Source organism: Pan paniscus, chromosome 1 (assembly GCF_029289425.2).
Source record: "Pan paniscus chromosome 1, NHGRI_mPanPan1-v2.0_pri, whole genome shotgun sequence".
Lineage (NCBI taxonomy): Eukaryota > Metazoa > Chordata > Mammalia > Primates > Hominidae > Pan > Pan paniscus.
This window is the reverse complement of record NC_073249.2, coordinates 87,295,249-87,314,297: the sequence shown is the minus strand read 5'-3', so window position 1 is coordinate 87,314,297 and position 19,049 is coordinate 87,295,249. Positions and strand designations below refer to the sequence as shown.

The 19,049-nt window shown below is 41.8% G+C and overlaps 1 long non-coding RNA gene across 1 annotated transcript in view; it reads right to left on the bottom strand.

Annotated features, from left to right (window-relative positions):
- The window catches only part of LOC117976076 (uncharacterized), a 29,876-nt gene extending 12,466 nt beyond the window's left edge, over window positions 1–17,410 (bottom strand). Inside the window, exon 1 of the long non-coding RNA XR_004666628.3 lies at window positions 16,501–17,410. This is a non-coding gene — a long non-coding RNA (uncharacterized LOC117976076). The remainder of the gene's footprint in view (window positions 1–16,500) is intronic.
- Between the last annotated feature and the right edge of the window lie 1,639 nt (window positions 17,411–19,049).

Here is a 19,049-nt window from a genome sequence, read left to right as displayed (position 1 = left end):
TTGAAATTAGCTCTGAATATTTTTTGGAGGCCCTATTTTTAACAATTCTAATTGCCTCCCTGCTTTTTGTCTGGATTACTTTGTGATTATTTACTACATAAACTATTCGGTTCACTATTCTGCCTCGTTGCTGCAATGTAAAGAGTTGGTGAATGAAGAGGTGAGGTGGGCAGGGGAGCTGTGGAAGCATGTGGGAGAAAAAAGTTGTGGTCTTGGTTCTGCCTCTAACTGGTCTGAACCAGTCTTTCTGAGCTTCTGTTTCCTCATCCGCAAAACAAAGGAGTTTGATTAGATGATCTCCATGGTTCCCTCCAGCTTAACATCACTGATAGTTGCACTTCAAGGGGGATGGGAGTGCTAACGGGAGGGAAGACAAAACGAGAAAGTATTTGACTGAGGATAATTATTGGGGGCAATGAGAGTGAAAGTGAAGAACAGATAATTCAGTCAATGAAGCAGTGAAATAGGTAAAAGGGAGAAAGCCACACCTGGGAAAATCATCAGGTATGTCAAAATGTGTTGTGGGTCTCTTGTTTGTTAATAAAAAAAGAGAGTGTTTGGAATTAAAGAAATTGAAAAACACACAAAGATTGATCCCCTAGGTTCTGGAAGAATTATTTGATATTTAAAATCAGAGTCCTGGACATTCTTAAAGTTTGACATTTCTAGTTCTAGTCAATTCAGTTTGTGTTTTACCAGTCCTATTAGCTTAACATTCTTATTTTTTTCATTCTATTTACTTAAAATAAGGTATCTTGATTATTCCTCCATATTAATGGATTTCAAGTGATCCCCCTCATCAATGTAGAAATGTACCTGAAATATCCTAAGCCCATGGCTGTCCACATTTCTTGTATTAAGAGAAGCCTGCTGGCCAGGTGCAGTGGCTCTCACCTATTATCCCAGCATTTTGGGAGGCCAAGGTGTTAAGGATCACTTGAGCCCAGGAGTTCAATGTCAGCCTGGACAACATAGTGCGACCTCATCTCTAGAAAAAAAATTTTAAAAATTAGCCGGGCATGGTGGTACATTCCTGTAGTTCCAGCTACTTACGAGGCTGAGGTGGAGGGATGCTGATGTACCAAGAATATGTATATAAGAAGAAGAAAAAAACAAAAAAGAAAAGAAAACTAAAAGTCAGGTGTTCTTGACTTACTACACACAAATGTCTAAATTAGGATTTCAGCCAAGTTTCAGTGGAACCCAATGGAACCCCAATGGTCCAGCAAAAAATTGTGATTGAAAAACAAACCTATCATTTTTGGTACATTATACACTGCCCAATGCTAGTGCTCACAGTGATGGACAGTAACCCAAAACTATGTTAGCAATTACATTAAGAGGTCAACCTATGGGGTCAGCCCCATAGGTTGGCACAGGGTAAGGCCATGTTTATTTAGTTGGCTCATTGTCAGTTTTTGATGTGATAATTGGTGATTGCTATATTGCACAGAGGGAAGGACCGGAGACTGATGACATCAACCTCTCCCTCCCAAATTGTCTCGCCCAATCTCTCTTACAAGCTACTAAGCCACCAACTGCTTTTATGGGAGCAAATTTCATCAATGTAATAAAAACTCGGCCGGGTGTGGTGGATCAAGCCTGTAATCCCAGCACTTTGGGAGGCTGAGGCGGGAGGATCACCTGAGGTCAGGAGTTCAAGACTAGCCTGACCAACATGGCGAAACCCCGTCTCTACTAAAAATACAAAAATTAGCTGGGAGTGGTGGTGGGCACCTGTAATCCCAACTACTCCAGAGGCTGAGGCAGGAGAATCGCTTGAACCTGGGAGGTGGAGGTTGCAGTGAGCCGAGATCGCGCCATTGCTCTCCAGCCTGGGTGACAGAGTGAGACTCCATCTCAAACAAACAAACAAACAACTCACAGGGAATTTTTTATTCTAAAGGAGGGACATTTATGTGCCATGATTCAGCTACTCTTTGCAGTTTTGCCATTGTAAACATTGCAAAATGTGGATGATTTCGGTTGGAAGTAAACTGTATTGTGAGGTTTTCATATTTCTTTTTTTTTTTTTTTTTGAGATGGAGTCTCGCTCTGTCGCCCAGGCTGGAGTGCAGTGGCGCGATCTCCGCTCACTGCAAGCTCCGCCTCCCGGGTTCACACCATTCTCCTGCCTCAGCTTCCCGAGTAGCTGGGACTACAGGCGCCCGCCAGTACGCCCGGCTAATTTTTTGTGTTTTTAGTAGAGACGGGGTTTCACCGCGTTAGCCAGGATGGTCTCGATCTCCTGACCTCGTGATCCGCCCACCTCAGCCTCCCAAAGTGCTGGGATTACAGGCATGAGCCACTGCACCCGGCCTCATATTTCTTATAATATTCTCATTTATTTATAATGCTCTTCCATTTTAAATTAGCAATTATGTTTTACCAATATGTCTGATGGTCACATGTGGCATTTTTTGAAGTTGAGTTGTGAAAATGTTAGTGCTAGGCCTAGGCCTGTGGAAAGTTCTGCTAAGACTAGCAATAAAAAATTACTACCTTCTGAATCACTTCACTGTACTAGTACAATAATGGCAATGACAGAAGTTCATATTTAAAATGGAAGCTGATTATCAATAGGTTTTACATAGGATGATAATCCAAACTGTCCATTGTTGAATGCCTCCCAAACATATGTCCACATCCTAATTCCTGGACCTTATGAGTGTTGTCTTATTCGGAAAAAGGGTCATTGTGGATATGATAAAGTTAAGGATTTTGAAATGGGGAGATTATCTTGTATTATATGGATGGGCTCTAAAGGGAGTCAGGTGTTCTTATGAGAGGGAGGCAGAAGGAGAGTTGACACAGGAGACAGTGATGTGGAAATGAAGTAGAGTTAACAACCGCAGGTTCCAGGAATAACTTTAGGGGCCATTACTTAGCCTACCACATGCAGTAGGAAAAACTGGGAAGCTCAAACAATACAATAAATCCACATATTGATAACAAGTTATATGTCATTGAGGATATTTCGTGTAGAAAAAACTAGAGAATGGCCGGGCGCGGTGGCTCACGCCTGTAATCCCAGCACTTTGCGAGGCCAAGGTGGGTGGATCACAAGGTCAGGAAATTGAGACCATCCTGGCTAATACAGTGAAACCCCATCTCTACTAAAATACAAAAAATTAGACGGGCGTGGTGGCATGTGCCTGTAGTTGCAGCTACTTAGGAGGCTGAGGCAGGAGAATTGCTTGAACCCGGGAGGCGGAGGTTGCAGTGAACCGAGATTGTGCCACTGCACTCCAGCCTGGGTGACAGAGTGAGATTCCATCTCAAAAAACAAAAAAAAACTAGAGAACACAAATTTTTTTATTTAGGATGATAAGTCAACAGAGTTCAAATATAAATATGCGTAGCAGTTTTAGGATTTTAAATGATGGCAAGATTTGCTGGGCGTGGTGGCTCACCCCTGTAATCCCAGCACTTTGGGGAGGCCGAGGCAGGTGGATCACCTGAGGTTGGGAGTTTGCGACCAGCCTGACCAACATGAAGAAACCCCGTCTCTACTAAAAATACAAAATTAGACGGGCATGGTGGCGCATGCCTGTAATGCCAGCTACTTGGGAGGCTGAGGCAGGAGAATCGCTTGAACCTGGGAGGCGGAGGTTGCGGTGAGCTGAGATCACACCATTGCACTCCAGCCTGGGCAACAAGAGCGAAATTCTGTCTCAGAAAAAAAAAAAAAAAGATGGTAAGATTTAAGAAAATCTTTTCTGCTGCAAAGAACTGACTAAACAAGAAAAGGCCAGGAAATATGAAGTATTCATTTTTGTGTTTAAAAAGGAAGGTATGGGCAGGGTGCGGTGGCTCATGCCTGTAATCTCAGCACTTTGGGAGGCCAAGGTGGGCTGATTGTGGGACTTTGCATTGGAGCTTAGTGCTGCCCTGTCACAGTGGAAGACAACACAAGGCAGAATTCTGCCAGCACCCATGGTGGTAGCATTTAGATCAGCCCTGGCAGGAGGAAATTGAGTTCTGGCTGGCTCCACCACTGGCTGAGTAAAGTGGCCTGGGGCCCAGAACAAACTTGAGTGGTAGCCAGACCACTGGGACTACAGTCCCTGGGCAAGCGATGCTGCTGCACTGAGCCTGAAGGCAGTAGATTTGGTGTGTGTGACCCAGTGAGACACCAGGAGTGGTGACCAAGGTAGTGCCTGTATTATCCCTCTCCCAACCTCAGGCAGTACAGCTTAGGGAGAGACTTCTGCTTGGGCAAAGGTAGGGGCAGAGTACAGAGGACTTTGTCTTGCAACTTTGGTACCAGCTCAGCCATAGTAAAATAAAGTACCAAGCAGATTCCTGAAGCCACCATTTCAGGCCCTACCTCCCAGACAACATTACTAGGTACAGCCTGGGCCAGAAGGGAACCTGCTGACCTGAAGGAAAGGACCCAGTCTTTACAAGATTCATCACCTGCTGACTAAGAAGCCCTTGGAATTTGCATATACATCAGTGGTAGCCAGGCAGTAGTTACCATGGGCCTTGGGCAAGACCCATTACCGTACTGGCTTCAGGTGTGATACACAGCAGTAGCAGCTGTGGGGGTCACAGGAGTGCCTGCATCATTCCTTCCTCAATTTCAGGCAGCTCAGCACAGAGAGAGATTCCTTCTGATTAGCGGAAAGTGAGGGAAGAGAGTGAAAGACTTTGCCTGGTAATCTAGGGAATTCTCCTTGATCTTACTGAGGCCAACCAAGGTGATTCCTCTGAGTCTGCAAGAGTCACAATGTTACTGAGCTCGAGGGCACCCCCTAATGCTGATAATGGCTGCAGCGATCACAGTCTCACATGACAACACTCAACTCCCTTTCAATAGATGGAAAGTCTTCTCAAGAAAGACAGGTACAAACAAGCCCAGACTGTGAAGATTGGAATAAATACCTAACTCTTCAATGCCCAGATATTAATAAGCATCACAAGCATCGGGAACATCCAGGAAAATATGACCTCGCCAAATGAAATAAATAAGATACCACTGACTAATCCCAGAGTGATGGAGATATGTGACCTTTCATTTTATTTATTTATTTATTTACTTATTTTTAATTTTTTTTCTTTTCTTTTTGAGACAGAGTGTCGCTCTGTCACCCAGACTGGAGTGCAGTGGTGCAATCTCGGCTCACTACAACCTCCGCCTCCTGGGTTCAAGTGATTCTCCTGCCGCAGCCTCCCGAGTAGCTGGGGTTACAGGCATGTGCCATCATGCCCGGCTAATTTTTGTATTTTTGGTAGAGACAGGGTTTCACCATGTTGCCTAGGCTGTTCTTGAACTCCTGATCTCAAGTGATCTGCTTGCCTCAGTCTCCCAAAGTGCTGGGATTACATGTGTGAACCAACGCACCCAGCTATATGTGACCTTTCAGACAAAGACTTCAAAATAGCTGTCTTGAGGAAGCTCAATGAACGTCATGATAACACAAAGCAGAGAAGGAATTCAGAATTCTATCAGATAAATTTAACAAATAAATCAAAATAATTTTAAAAAATCAAGAAAAAGTGCTGAAGCTGAAAAATTCAATTGACAAACTGAAAAATGCATCAGAGTCTCTCAACAGCAAAATTCATGAAGCAGAAGAGAGAATTAGTGAGCTTGAAGACAAGTTATATGAAAATACACAGTCAAAGGAGAAAAAAGAAAAAAGAATAGAAAAGAATGAAGCATGCATATAAAACCTAGAAAATCACCTCAAAAGGGCAAACCTAAGAGTTCTTGGCCTTAAAGAGAAGTTAGAGATAATGATTGAGGTATAAAGTTTATTCAAAGAAGTAAAAACAGGCCGGGCATGGTGGCTCCTGCCAGTAATCCCAGAACTTTGGGAGGCCGAGGTAGGCGGATCATTTGAGGCCATGAGTTTGAGACCGGCCTGGCCAACATGGTGAAACACCATTTCTACTAAAAATACAAAAAATTAGCTGGGCCATGGTGGTGCACGTCTGTCATCCCAGCCACTCAAGAGGCAGAGGCACGAGAATCACTTGATCCTGAGAGGCAGAGGTTATGGTGAGCCAAAATCGCACCACTGCACTCCAGCCTGGGTGACACAGCAAGACCTGCCTCAAAAAAATAAAAAAAAAGTAACAACGGAGAACTTTTCAAACCTAGAGAAAGATATCAATATTCAGGTACAAGAAGGTCACGGAACACCAAGAACACTCAACCCTAATAAGATAGCCTCAAGGTATTTAATAATCAAACTCTCAAAAGTCAAGTATAAGAAAGGATTCTCTCACGCCTGTAATCCCAACACTTTGGGAGGCCGAGGCAGGCGGATCACGAGGTCTCACCATGGTGAAACCTCGTCTCTACCAAAAATACAAAAAATTAGCTGGGCGCGGTGGCGGGTGCCTGTAGTCCCAGCTACTCGAGAGGCTGAGGCAGGAGAATGGCATGAACCCAGGAGGTGGAGCTTGCAGTGAGCCGAGATCGCACCCCTGCACTCCAGCCTGGGCGAAGAAGCGAGACTCTGTCACAAAAAAAAAAAAGAATTCTAAAAGCAGTAAGATAAAATAAACAAACATATAAAAGAGCTCTGATACATCTGGTACCAGTCTTCTCAGGGGAAATCTTACAGGCCAGGAGAAAGTGGAATGACATGCTCAAAGGGCTGAAGGAAAAATTTTTCATTATGGAATATTATAAACAGCAAAAATATCCTTCAAACATGAAGGAGAAATAAAGTCTTCCTCAGTCAGACAAAAACTGAAGGATTTCATCAACACGAGACTAGTCCTACAAGAAATGCTAAAGGGAGTTCTCAATCTGAAAGAAAAGGGCATTAATAAACAACAAGAAATTATATGAAGGTATAAAACTCATTTATAATAGTAAGTACACAGACAAAAACAGGGTGGTATAACACTACAATTGCTTACATAAACCACTCATATCTTGAGTAAAAGGACTAAAAGAGACACGTATCAAAAACAATAACAACAACTTTTTAAGAGACAGATAGTATAAAATGTTACAGAGACAACAAAAAGTCAAAAAGAGGGTGGTGGTGTTAAAGTGTAAAGTGTTTTAGTTTTCTCTTTGCTTGTTTCTCTTTTATTGTAATCAGAGTTAAGTTGTCATTAGTTTAAAATCATGGATTGTAAGATATGATTTGGAAGCCTTATGATAACCTCAAATCAAAAATATGTAACAAATACATTAAAAGATAAAAAGCAAGAAGTTAAAACATATTACCAGGGAAAATTACTTTTACACAAAGGAAGGCAGGAAGGCAGGAACGAAGGAAAGGGAAGGGGAAGCGGAAAGAAGGAAGGAAAGACCAACAAAACAACCAGAAAGCAAATAAACAAAATGACAGTAGTAAGTCTTTACCTATCAATAATAACACTGAACATGAATGTCCTAAATTTTCCCGTCAAAAGACACATAGTGACCAGGTGTGGTGGCTCACGCTTGTAATCCCAACCCCTTGGAAGGTCGAGGCAGGTGGATGGCTTGAGCCCAGGAGTTCAAGACCAGCCTGGGCAACATGACAAAATTCTATCTCTACCAAAAAGAAAAGAAAGAAAGAAAGAAAAAATTAGCCTGGCATGGTGGTGTGTTCCTGCAGTCCCAGCTATTCAAGAGGCTGAGGTAGGAGGATCATTGGAGCCCGGGAGGTTGAGGCTACAGTGAGCTGTGATTGTACCACTGCACTTCAGCCTGAGTGACAGAGTGAGACTGTTTCGAAAAACAGAAAAAAAAAAAAAAGACATAGAGTGCTTAAATGAATAAAAAATAAGACTCAAAGTATATGCTGCTTATAAGAAACTCACTTCATCTACAAAGACATTCATAGACTGAAAATGAAGGGGTAGAAAAGGATATTCCATGTAAATGGAAGCCAAAAAAGAGCAAAAGTAGCTATATTTACATCAGATAAAATATATTTAAACATGAAAGTGTAAAGAGAGACAAAGAAGGTCATTACAAAATGATAAAGGGGCCATGCGTGGTGGCTCACACCTGTAATCCCAGCACTTGGGGAGGCTGAGGCAGGTGGATCACCTGAGGTCAGGAGTTTCGCCAACATGGTGAAACCCTGTCTCTACCAAAAAATACAAAAACTGGCCGGGCACAGTGGCCCATACCTGTAATCCCAGCACTTTGGGAGGCTAAGGCGGGTGGATCACGAGGTCAACAGTTCGAGACCAGCCTGGCCAAATGGTGAAACCCCATCTCTACTAAAAATACAAAAATTAGCTGGCCGTGATGGTGGGCACCTGTAATCCCAGCTACTTGAGGGGGCTGAGGCAGGGAGAATTTCTTGAACTTGGAAGGCGGAGATTGCAGTGAGCTGAGATCATACCACTGTGCTCTAGCCTGGGTGACAAAGCAAGACTCTGGTCCAAAAAAAAAAAAAAAAGGATAAAGGGGTCAATTCAGCAAGAGGAGATGATTGTAAGTATACATACACTCGACACTGGAGATATATAAAGTGAATATTATTAGCGCTAAAAGAAAGGCCTCGATACAATAATAGAAAGGCCTTGATACAGTAATAGCTGAAGATCTTAACCCCCACTTTCAGCACTGGACACATCATCCAGACAGAAAATCAACAAAGAAACATCCAGCCTAGGGGAGGGATAGCATTAGGAGAAATACCTAATGTAGATGACGGGTTGATAGGTGCAGCAAACCACCGTGGCACATGTATACCTACGTAACAAACGTGCACGTTCTGCACATGTATCCCAGAACTTAAAATATAATTAAAAAAAAAAAAAAGAGGTTGGGCTTGGTGGCTCACACCTGTAATCTCAGCACTTTAGGAGGCCGAGGCAGGCGGATCACAAGGTCAGGAGATCGAGACCATCCTGGCTAACACAGTGAAACCCTGTTGCTACTAAAAATAGAAAAAATTAGCCGGGCATGGTGGCACACACCTGTAGTCCCAGCTACTCGGGAGGCTGAGGCAGGAGATTCACTTGAACCCAAGAGGCGGAGGTTGCAGTGGGCCTAGATTGTGCCACTACACTCCAGCCTGGACAACAGAGCAAGACTCCGTTTTAAAAAAAAAGAAAGAAAGAAACATCCAACCTAATCTGCACCAAAACATGGACCTAAAAGACGTTTACAGAACATTTCATCCAACTGCCGGACGATACACATTCTTCTTGGCACATGAATCACTCTCAAGGACAGACCATATGTTAGACCATGAGACAAGTCTTAAAATTTTTTTTTAAATTGAAATCATATCAAGTATCTTCTCTAACCACAATGAAATAAAACTAGAAATCAAGAACAAGAAGAACTTTGGAAACTATACAAACATATGGAAATTAAACAATATGCTCCTGAAGGATCACTGAGCCAATGACAAATTAGGAGGGATATTAAAAAATGTATTGAAACAAATGAAACATGGAAACACAACATACCAAAACCTGTAGGATACAGCAACACAGTACTAAGAAAATTTTATAGCAATAAATGCCTACATCAAAAAACTAGAAAAACCTAAAAAAAAAAAAAAGTCGTATTACCTGACTTCAAATTATACTACAGAACTATAGTAACCCAAACAGCATGGTACTAGCATAAATATGGACACATAGACCAATACAACACAATAGAGAACCCATAAATAAATCCACACATTTACAGTAAACTCATTTTTGACAAAGGTGCCAAGAACATACATTGGGGAAAGAACAGTCTCTTCAATAAATTGTGCTGAGAAAGCTGGATATCCATATACAAAAGAATGAAACTAGACCCCTATCTTTTGCCATATACAAAATTGAAATCAAAATGGATTAAAGGCCAGGCATGATGGCTCACGCCTATAATCCTAGCACTTTGGGAGGCTGAGGTGGGCCGATCACTTGAAGTCAAGAGTTTGAGACCAGCCTGGCCAACATGGCGAAACCCTGTCTCTACTAAAAATTAGCCAGGCACGGTGGCATGCACCTGTAATCTCAGCTACTCAGGAGGTTGAAATGTGAGAATCGCTTGAACCCTGGGGGCGGAGGTTGCAGTGAGCCAAGATCATACCACTGCACTCTAGCCTGGGTGACTGAGTGAGACTCCAAGACTCCATCTCAACAACAACAACAAAAAAGATTAAAGACTTAAATCTAAGGCCTGAAACTATAAAACTACTAAGAGAAAATGTTGGCTAAACACTCCAGGACATTGATCTGGACAAAGATTTCTTGAGTAATACCTCAAAAGCATAGGCAACCGAAGCAAAAATGGACAGATGAAGCTAAGAAGCTTTTGCACAGCAATGGAAACAATCAACAAAATAAAGAGACAACCCACAGAATGGGAGAAAATGTTTGCAAACTACCCATCTGAAAAGGGATTAATAACCAGAATATATAAGGAGCTCAAACAACTCATTATGAAAAAAAAAATCAAATAATCCATTAAAAAGTAGGCAAAATATCTGAATAGATGTTTCTCCAAAGAAGACATGTAAATGATCAACAGGTATAAAAAGAAAATGCTCAACATCACTAATCACAGAAAAATGTAAATAAAAATTACAATAAGATATCATCTCACTCTGCCCAGTTAAAATAGCTTTTATCCAAAAGATAGGCAATAATGAATGCTGGTGAGCATGTGGAGAAAGAGGAACCCTTGTACACTCTTGGTGGAAATGTAAATTAGTACAACCACTGTGGAGAACAGTATGAAGATTCCTCAAAAAACGAAAAACAGAGCTACCATACCAGCTATCCCACTGCTAGGTATATACCTGAAAGAAAGGAAATCAGTATACGGAAGGAATACCTGCACTCCCATGTTCATTGCAGCACTATTCACAATAGTCAAGATACAGAATCAACCGAAGTGCCCATCAGTGGATGAATGCATAAAGAAATATGGTACATGTGCATAATAAAATATTATTTGGCCATTCAACAGAAAGAGATCCAATTATTTGCAACAACATGGATGAACCTGTAGGGCATCATGTTATGTGAAATAAGTCAGGCACAGAAAGACAAATTCCACATGTTCTCTCTCACAAGTGGGAGTTAAAAATTATTTTAAATGAACTCTTGGAGACAGAGTAGAATGATGATTACTAGAGGATGGGAAGGGTAGTAGGGAGGGGATGCAAAAATACAGTTAGATAGAGTAAGTACAAAGATACAGTTAGATACGATAAATAAGATCTAGCATTCATAGCACAATAGGGTGACTATAGTTAACAATAATCTATTGTAAGTTAAAAAATAACAAAAATAGTGAAATTTGAATGTTCCTAACACAAAGAAATGATAAATGCTTGAGGTGATGGATACCCCAATGACTGTGATTTGATCATTTCACATTATATGCTTGTTGCAAATCATCATATGTACCCCATAAATATATACAACTATTATGTGCCCATAATAATTAAAAATTTAAAACTTTTTTTTCTTTTTTTTGAGGTGGAGTCTTGCTCTGTCGCCCACGCTGGAGTGCAGTGGCGTGATCTCAGCTCACTGCAACCTCCACCTCCCAGGTTCAAGCAATTATCCTGCCTCAGCCTGCCAAGTTGCTGGGATTACAGGTGCCCACCCCCACACCTGCCTAACTTTTTTTTAATTTTTAGTAGAGGTGGGGTTTCACTAAGTTGGCCAGGCTGGTCTCCAACTCCTGTTCTCAAGTGATCCTCCCACCTCTGCCTCCCAAACCGTTGGGATTACAGCCGTGAGCCATTGCGCCCGGCCAAAATTTAAAGCTTTTTGAAAATCAGAAAGAACTGCATAACAAAATTGAACAGTATTTTGTCTTCTTTCAATCCAAGTGTGTGACTTGGTAAGGGATTTTTTTTTTTTTTTTTTTTGAAACGGAGTCTCGCTCTGTCTCCCAGGCTGGAGTGCAGTGGCGCGATCTCGGCTCACTGCGAGCTCCGCCTCCTGGGTTCACACCATTTTCCTGCCTCAGCCTCCCGAGTAGCTGGACTACAGGCGCCCACCACCACGCCCCGCTAATTTTTATATTTTTAGTAGAGACGGAGTTTCACCGTGTTAGCTAGGATGATCTTGATCTCCTGACCTCGTGATCCAACCTCCTCGGCCTCCCAAAGTGCTGGGATTACAGGCGTGAGCCACTGCGCCCACCAGGGATCTTTTTTTCTAATGCGTCTACTCTTGGCTTTGAGAGACAAGAAAGAGCTCTGTAAGGTATAATCTGTTCATATACAAAAGATGAGATTTACTGACCTGCTCCTAGACAAGTTCTGGAATTTGGTAAAATGAAAATATCCTGCTATTCATAGAAAAACAATAATTTGCTTCAGTTTTTTTTGGTTGTTGTTTGTTTTTTTGTTTTTTGAGACAGAGTCTTGCTCTGTTGCCCAGGTTGGAGTGCAATGGCACAATCTTGGCTCACTGCAACCTCCACCTCCCGGGTTCAAGCGATTCTCCTGCCTCAGCCTCCATAGTAGCTGGGATTACAGGTGCCCACCACCACGCCCAGCTAATTTTTGTATTTTTAGTACAGATGGGGTTTCACCATATTGGCCAGGCTGGTCTTGAACTCCTGACCTCAAATAATCCACCCGCCTCAGCCTCCCAAAGTGCTGGGATTACAGGAGTGAGCCACCACACCTGGCTTTGCTTCAGTTTTTAACTACTTAAATCCATTAGAATTTTTTATAGTATAGAAAGTATGAAGAGTAAAGACAGAAATTGTCTCATTTTACTGGAAAATGAAATCCATGTATGCTTATCTTAAACTCAGAATTCAATATTCAGAATTAAACTTCAACTCAGAATTATTTGTGCAATTAAAAACAAGCCTAAGTTTCACATTAAGGAAGAAAATTTTTTTTCATTTTTAGCCTCAAAAATAACAATTTTGGCTGGGCATAGTGGCTCACGCCTCTAATCCCAACATTTTTGGGAGGGTGAGGCAAGAGGATTGCTTGAGGCCAGGAGTTTGAGACCAGCCTGGGCAACATAGCAAGACCCTATCACTATTATTAAATAAATGAATAAATAACACTTTTATGCAAGAAATCAATACATGTATATAATGACTTTGTCACTGCCACGCTTACATTTAAGCTTGATCATGTCACTCAGTAAGAAAATGTTCTCAAGTCTTGTACAAAATTGTATCTTATACTAGATTTTTATTCATATGGGTTTTGTTTATGATTTTCATAGCTTACCTATTCAATAAGTGTTAATAAAATTTTATGTGGTGAATAATATTAATCAAAATAAATGTGCAGTCTTTGTTTAAGCTAAATCAACCAAGCCTACCTTTAGAAAAAAATCAAACACCATTTTGGCTTGTCAGTTATTTAACAGAAATTTGTCATCTGCCTTCTGAATTTTATTTTATTTTATTTATTTATTTATTTATTTGTTTGTTTGTTTATTTATTTTATTTTGAGACAGAGTCTTGCTCTGTCACCCAGGCTGGAGTGCAATGGCGTGATCTTGGCTCACTGCAGCCTCTGCCTCCCAGGTTCAAGTGATTCTTCTGTCTCAGCCTCCCGAGTAGATGGGATTACAAGTGCCCACCACTTAACCCTGCTAATTTTTGTATTTTGAGTAGAGATGGGGTTTCACCATGTTGGTCTGGCTGGTCTTGAACTCCTGATCTCAGGTGATCTGCCCGCTTTTGCCTCCCAAAGTGCTGGGATTACAGGTGTGAGCCACCATGCCCAGCCTGCCTTCTAAATTTTAAAAATTCATGAAAAGAAAGAGATTAATTTTTAAAAAGGTAAGTTAAGCTTAACTACCGATTTTTTTCCCAGAAAGGTTGGCTATAAAGTAATTATTAGTTTTAGATAGGGTGAAGAACTACTTTTGCCCATCAAATATGTTATAATATACCCCATTAATATCTTACATAGTAGAAATTTATTATAAGACTTTTAGACCCACTTGGATAAGGTAAAAAATCAAGCACATTTCAACAAAGGAAAAACTAAAGTTTTCTCTATTTATACTAATGACTTAGATTATAGTTATCCTTTGTAAGGAGGGAGAACCACGCAAAAGGTATACTAATAAGTCAGCCAAAATAAGCAGATCTATAGAAAACTAACATTGTCTACTAAACAACATTGACCATCATCTACAATTTACTGATAATGTAAGCCATAGATTTAATAATTTTTATGTAGGGTTTCCTTGAGACTTGAAGATTATTATAAGCATTCCTCCAGGGTAAGGAGATTGAGAAATGTTAGGGAGAGTCTAGTTACGAGTCAAAAACCACAACAGTAATTGGAGCAGGAAAAACTTTCAAAAATGGAATTATTAAGAAGTGAAAGATGGTTAACTAAAAGGTATAAAAGGGGATTTCACAAAATACAGGAATGGCAAATACAGGAAACAGCTACCATCCATAGGGTTAAGGGAGAAGATATCTAAGGAGGAAACTAAGAATTTGGAAGAAGATACTCATCCCATAAGGTCAAGACTCAGATCTTGTTAGAGTGTGGCTACAGTCCAGCCTGGTAGGCAACAGAAAGTTTTCTGGAGTCCTGGTGGGCCAGGAAACTGAGGGTAGGTCTGTTAACACCCTCTGCTAAGAACTGAAGGCCAGGCTTTGGAATTGTCCTGCTGCCACTTGGAGAGATGGCTGAAAGCTTTATTAAGAGAAGAGCAAGATTTTGGCGGGGAGGGGAAAGAAGAGGTTTTCCTTGCCTTTGCTCAGCCATATAACATTAAAGGATTTTTAAAAATTGTGTTGCTATTCCTCATGAGGATTGGGATGTGCGATAGGCAGAATACTAATCTATCCTTTTCTATGGCACACCAATTTTTTTTTTTTTTTTGCCTAACTCCTACCAATACTGTCTATATTATAACACAGCTCCAGCACAATGAAAAAAAAAAATAAAACAATACATCTCTCTCTGTCTATTCCTCTCCAAAGGAATAAATACAATATAAAAATCTATAAAAAGATATATTAAAATATACAATACCATATTATAATAGAACATAGTAATTTAGCAAATGACTTAGTATTACATCACACAAGAACCCATGAAACAAAAAGGATTTAATGGAAACCTGCCCAGACTGTAAGAACTAGAACAGTAATTCATAAGCAGAAAAGAAAATGTTCAGAGGAAAAGCTGTTGGCATTTGAAAGACTAATGCAGCTCTTAATGCAAATTAATAATGAATGCAGTTAGTTTGTGACACCATGTAAAATAGTGACAAGTGATGGTGTAAAACAATCTGAGTTTATATATCTTGTTTGTGATTTCCATTATTTCAGGATCAGGAGTAAAAACAATGTTTTTGAATATAGAGACAATTCTCGATTATCTATAATCACACAGTTTCTGGATTATCAAGGTCCTTAAATTTTCCTTGGTTTTGCTAACCATCTTTTTTTTATATATATATACTTTAAGTTCTAGGGTACGTGTACACAATGTGCAGGTTTCTTACATATGTATACATGTGCCATATTGGTGTGCTGCACCCATTAACTCTTCATTTGCATTAGGTATATCTCCTAATGCTATCCCTCCCCCCTTCCCCCACCCCACGACAGGCTCCGGTGTGTGATGTTCCCCTTCCTGTGTCCAAGTGTTCTCATTGTTCCATTCCCACCTATGAGTGAGAACATGCGGTGTTTGGTTTTTTGTCGTTGCGATAATTTGCTGAGAATGATGGTTTCCAGCTTCATCCATGTCCCTACAAAGGACATGATCTCATCCTCTTTTATGGCTGCATAGTATTCCATGGCGTATATGTGCCACATTTTCTTAATCCAGTCTATCACTGATGGACATTTGGGTTGGTTCCAAGTCTTTGCTATTGTGAATAGTGCACACGTATGTTTATTGTAGACCATCTTTTCACTGTTTATTGCCACTCTCGCCAGAAGATGGAGAACAAAGTAAAGAGGTTGTGAAGTCCAAATGACTCAAATGTCACCATCACTGAAAGTGGCTTTTCTCAGCATTAGTTGGTGCTGGGAGAGAAAGGGAGGTTGGTGCTGGGAGAGAAAGGGAGGAACAGAAGATGTTGAAATAAATTCCCTGGCCGGGCATGGAGGCTCACGCCTGTAATCCCAGCACTTTGGGAGGCTGAGGTGGGCAGATCACGAAGTCAGGAGTTCGAGAGCAGCCTGGCCAACATAGTGAAACCCCATCTCTACTAAAAATGCCAAAAATTAGCCGGGCGTGGCAGCACCCACCTGTAATCCCAGCTACTCAGGAGGCTGAGGCAGGAGAATCGCTTGAACCAGGGAGGTGGGGGTTGCAGTGAGCCAAGATCGTGCCACTGCACTCCAGCCCAGGCAACAGTGCAAGACTCCAACTCAAAAAAAAAAAAAAAGAGAAAGAAAGAAAGAAAAAAGGAGAGAAAGAAAGAAAGAAAGAAAGAGAGAAAGAAATGCCCTGCTCTGCCTAGTGCCCTTTTCTTTTGCCTCTTCTTCCCCCACCACCTTTGCCTCTCCCTCATCCTTCCCGTCTTTCATCCTTTAGTACCCTTCAATTCTACATGAAACAATCTTGGTCCAGGATTGATAATTAGAAAAAAAACAGCTGAAGACTTCCCTACCTGGAAGAAGGATAAGGTCCCTAGGTTCTGTAGTGGGTGAGCTGCGGGCCTGGGTTCTTCCTTCAGATGTTACAGATGCTTCTGCTTGGTCTGGGGAACAGCAACGCAGCAAACCAGTAATGTGAAGCTACAAAGAAAAAAATAATCATTACATAGGAGGAAACAAGTACTGAAAAACAATCCATCATCTTGCTGTACCAGTGAAGACTCCAGACTGCAGCAATCGTCCTACACTTGAGACTTCCTCTAAATATAGAAAAGTACAGACTGCTGTTCCAGAGGGAACCTTAGGGCTTATCTTGGAGCTGAGACTCCAGGTGGAGACTGCCAATCACTGCCACCTAACCCTCCGGCTACATTGTCTGTCTCATATGTCTCACTTGTTTGGGAAACTCTCATCTCAGTCAGAGGGTAGTGGCAGGAGATGAAATAAATAAAGCCCCAAATCTCGACCTTGACTCATGAACACATTAAACCTTTTTGGGACTCTTAATTTGTTCTCATGTGGCCCCAGCAATGGGCCAAACACCTTTAATCTTGTAAGGCAGGTGTGTTTCACTCACATCAGTTTCTCTGTTCTCTACCTTCCTCAGTTCTATTTCTTTTTTTTTTTTTTTTCTGAGATGGAGTCTTGCTCTGTCGCCCAGGCTGGAGTGCAATGGTGCGATCTCCGCTACTGCAACCTCCGCCTCCTGGGTTCAAGTGATTCTCCTGCCTCAGCCTGCCAAATAGCTGGGACTACAGGCGCATGCCACCACGCCCAGTTAATTTTTGTATTTTTAGTAGAGACGGGGTTTCACCATGTTGGCCAGGGTGGTCTCGATCTCCTGACCTCGTGATCTGCCCACTTCGGCCTCCCAAAGTGCTGGGATTACAGGCATGAGCCACTGCGCCCGGCCCCTCAGTTCTATTTCTAATTGTCTTTCCTCCTTAAGACATGATGCCCTTTGTTAAAGTCCATCTTCTGGTTTTTCCATTTTCTCCTACTGGTTGTCATCCCCTCTCCATCCACTAGCCTCTGTTGCTGCCTGAAAAATAGACAACCATTTAACAAACATTTGTTAAGAGCTTAATAATGTTCCAGACACTATTCCAGGCACTGGAAATACAGCGGTGAACAAATCAAAATCAAACTCGTCCTTATTTTAGACAGGCGAATCTAATTTAAAAAATGAATTATATACTATGTCCAAGGTGATACAGAGTGAAATGAAAGCAAAGTAAGAGGTGCAGAGGATACCAGGGAAGTAAGGAATGGCTAATTTATATAAATGTGATCAAGAGAACTTCATCAATTAAGGACATTTGGGCAAACACTTGAAAGAAATGAAAAGTTGTCTGGGTGTGGTGGCTCATGCCTGTAATCCTAGCACTTTGGGAGGCCAAGGCGGGCAGATCACCTGAGATCAGCAGTTCAAGACCAGCCTGGCCAAAATGGTGAAACCTTGTCTCTATTAAAAATACAAAAATTAGCTGGGCATGGTGGCGGGCACCTGTAATCCCAGCTACTATGGAGGCTGAGGCAGGGAGAATCTCTTGACTTCGGGAGGCGGAGGTTGCAGTGAGCCAAGATCACATCGTGGCACTCCAGCCTGGGCGACAGAGCGAGACTCTGTCTCAAAAAGAAAAAAAAAAAAAAAAAGAAATGAAAAGTGAGTCATGTAGATATCTGTGGAAAGACTATGCCAGGCAGAGGAAACAGCAAGTTTCCTTCTTGAGGAAGGCAGCTGCCTGATGTGTTTGAAGAACAGGAAGCTGGTGTGTTGGGACCAGAGTGGACGTGGGGGATAATGGGAGGACATGAGGCTGGAGTGGTAGAGGGGTCTAAATCATGGACAGCTTCATCACCCATTTTATGGATTTTGACTTCAACTCTGGGAGAGATGGAGGGTTTGGAGCAAAGCCATGAAGCCATGACTTAGCCTGACTTCTGCTCTCACTGGATCACTCTGGCTACAGTGTTGAGAATAGACTGTAGGAGGGCAGGAGTGGAAGCAAGGAGACTGGCTAGGAGGTTATTTCAATCATTGAGGCAGGAGGTGATGGAGGCTTGGAACAGACTAGTAGCTGGGAAGGTGGTAAAAAAAAAGTTGTTAGAGACTGAGTATACGTTGTAAATGGAGGAAAGAGAAGAATCAAGAATGACCCTGGGGGCTGGGGGTGGTGGCTCACGCCTGTAATCCCAGCACTTTGGGAGGCCAAGGCGGGCGCATCACCTGAGGTCAGGAGTTTGAGACCAGCCTGGCCAACATGGTGTAACCCCGTCTCTATTAAAAATACAAAAATTATCTGGGTGTAGTGGTGAGTGCCTGTAGTCCCAGCTACTCAGGAGGCTGAGACAGGAGAACTGCTTGAACTGGGGAGGTGGGGGTTGCAGTGAGCTGAGATTGCACCACTGCACTCCAGCACTTCAGCCTGGGTGACAGAGTGAGACTCTGCCAAAAAAAAAAAAAAAAAAAAAAGAAATGACTCCAGGGTTTTTGCCTTGAGCATCTGGAAGAATAGAGTTTCCAAGAACTGACCTGGGGAAGGCTGTGGAGGAAGAAAGT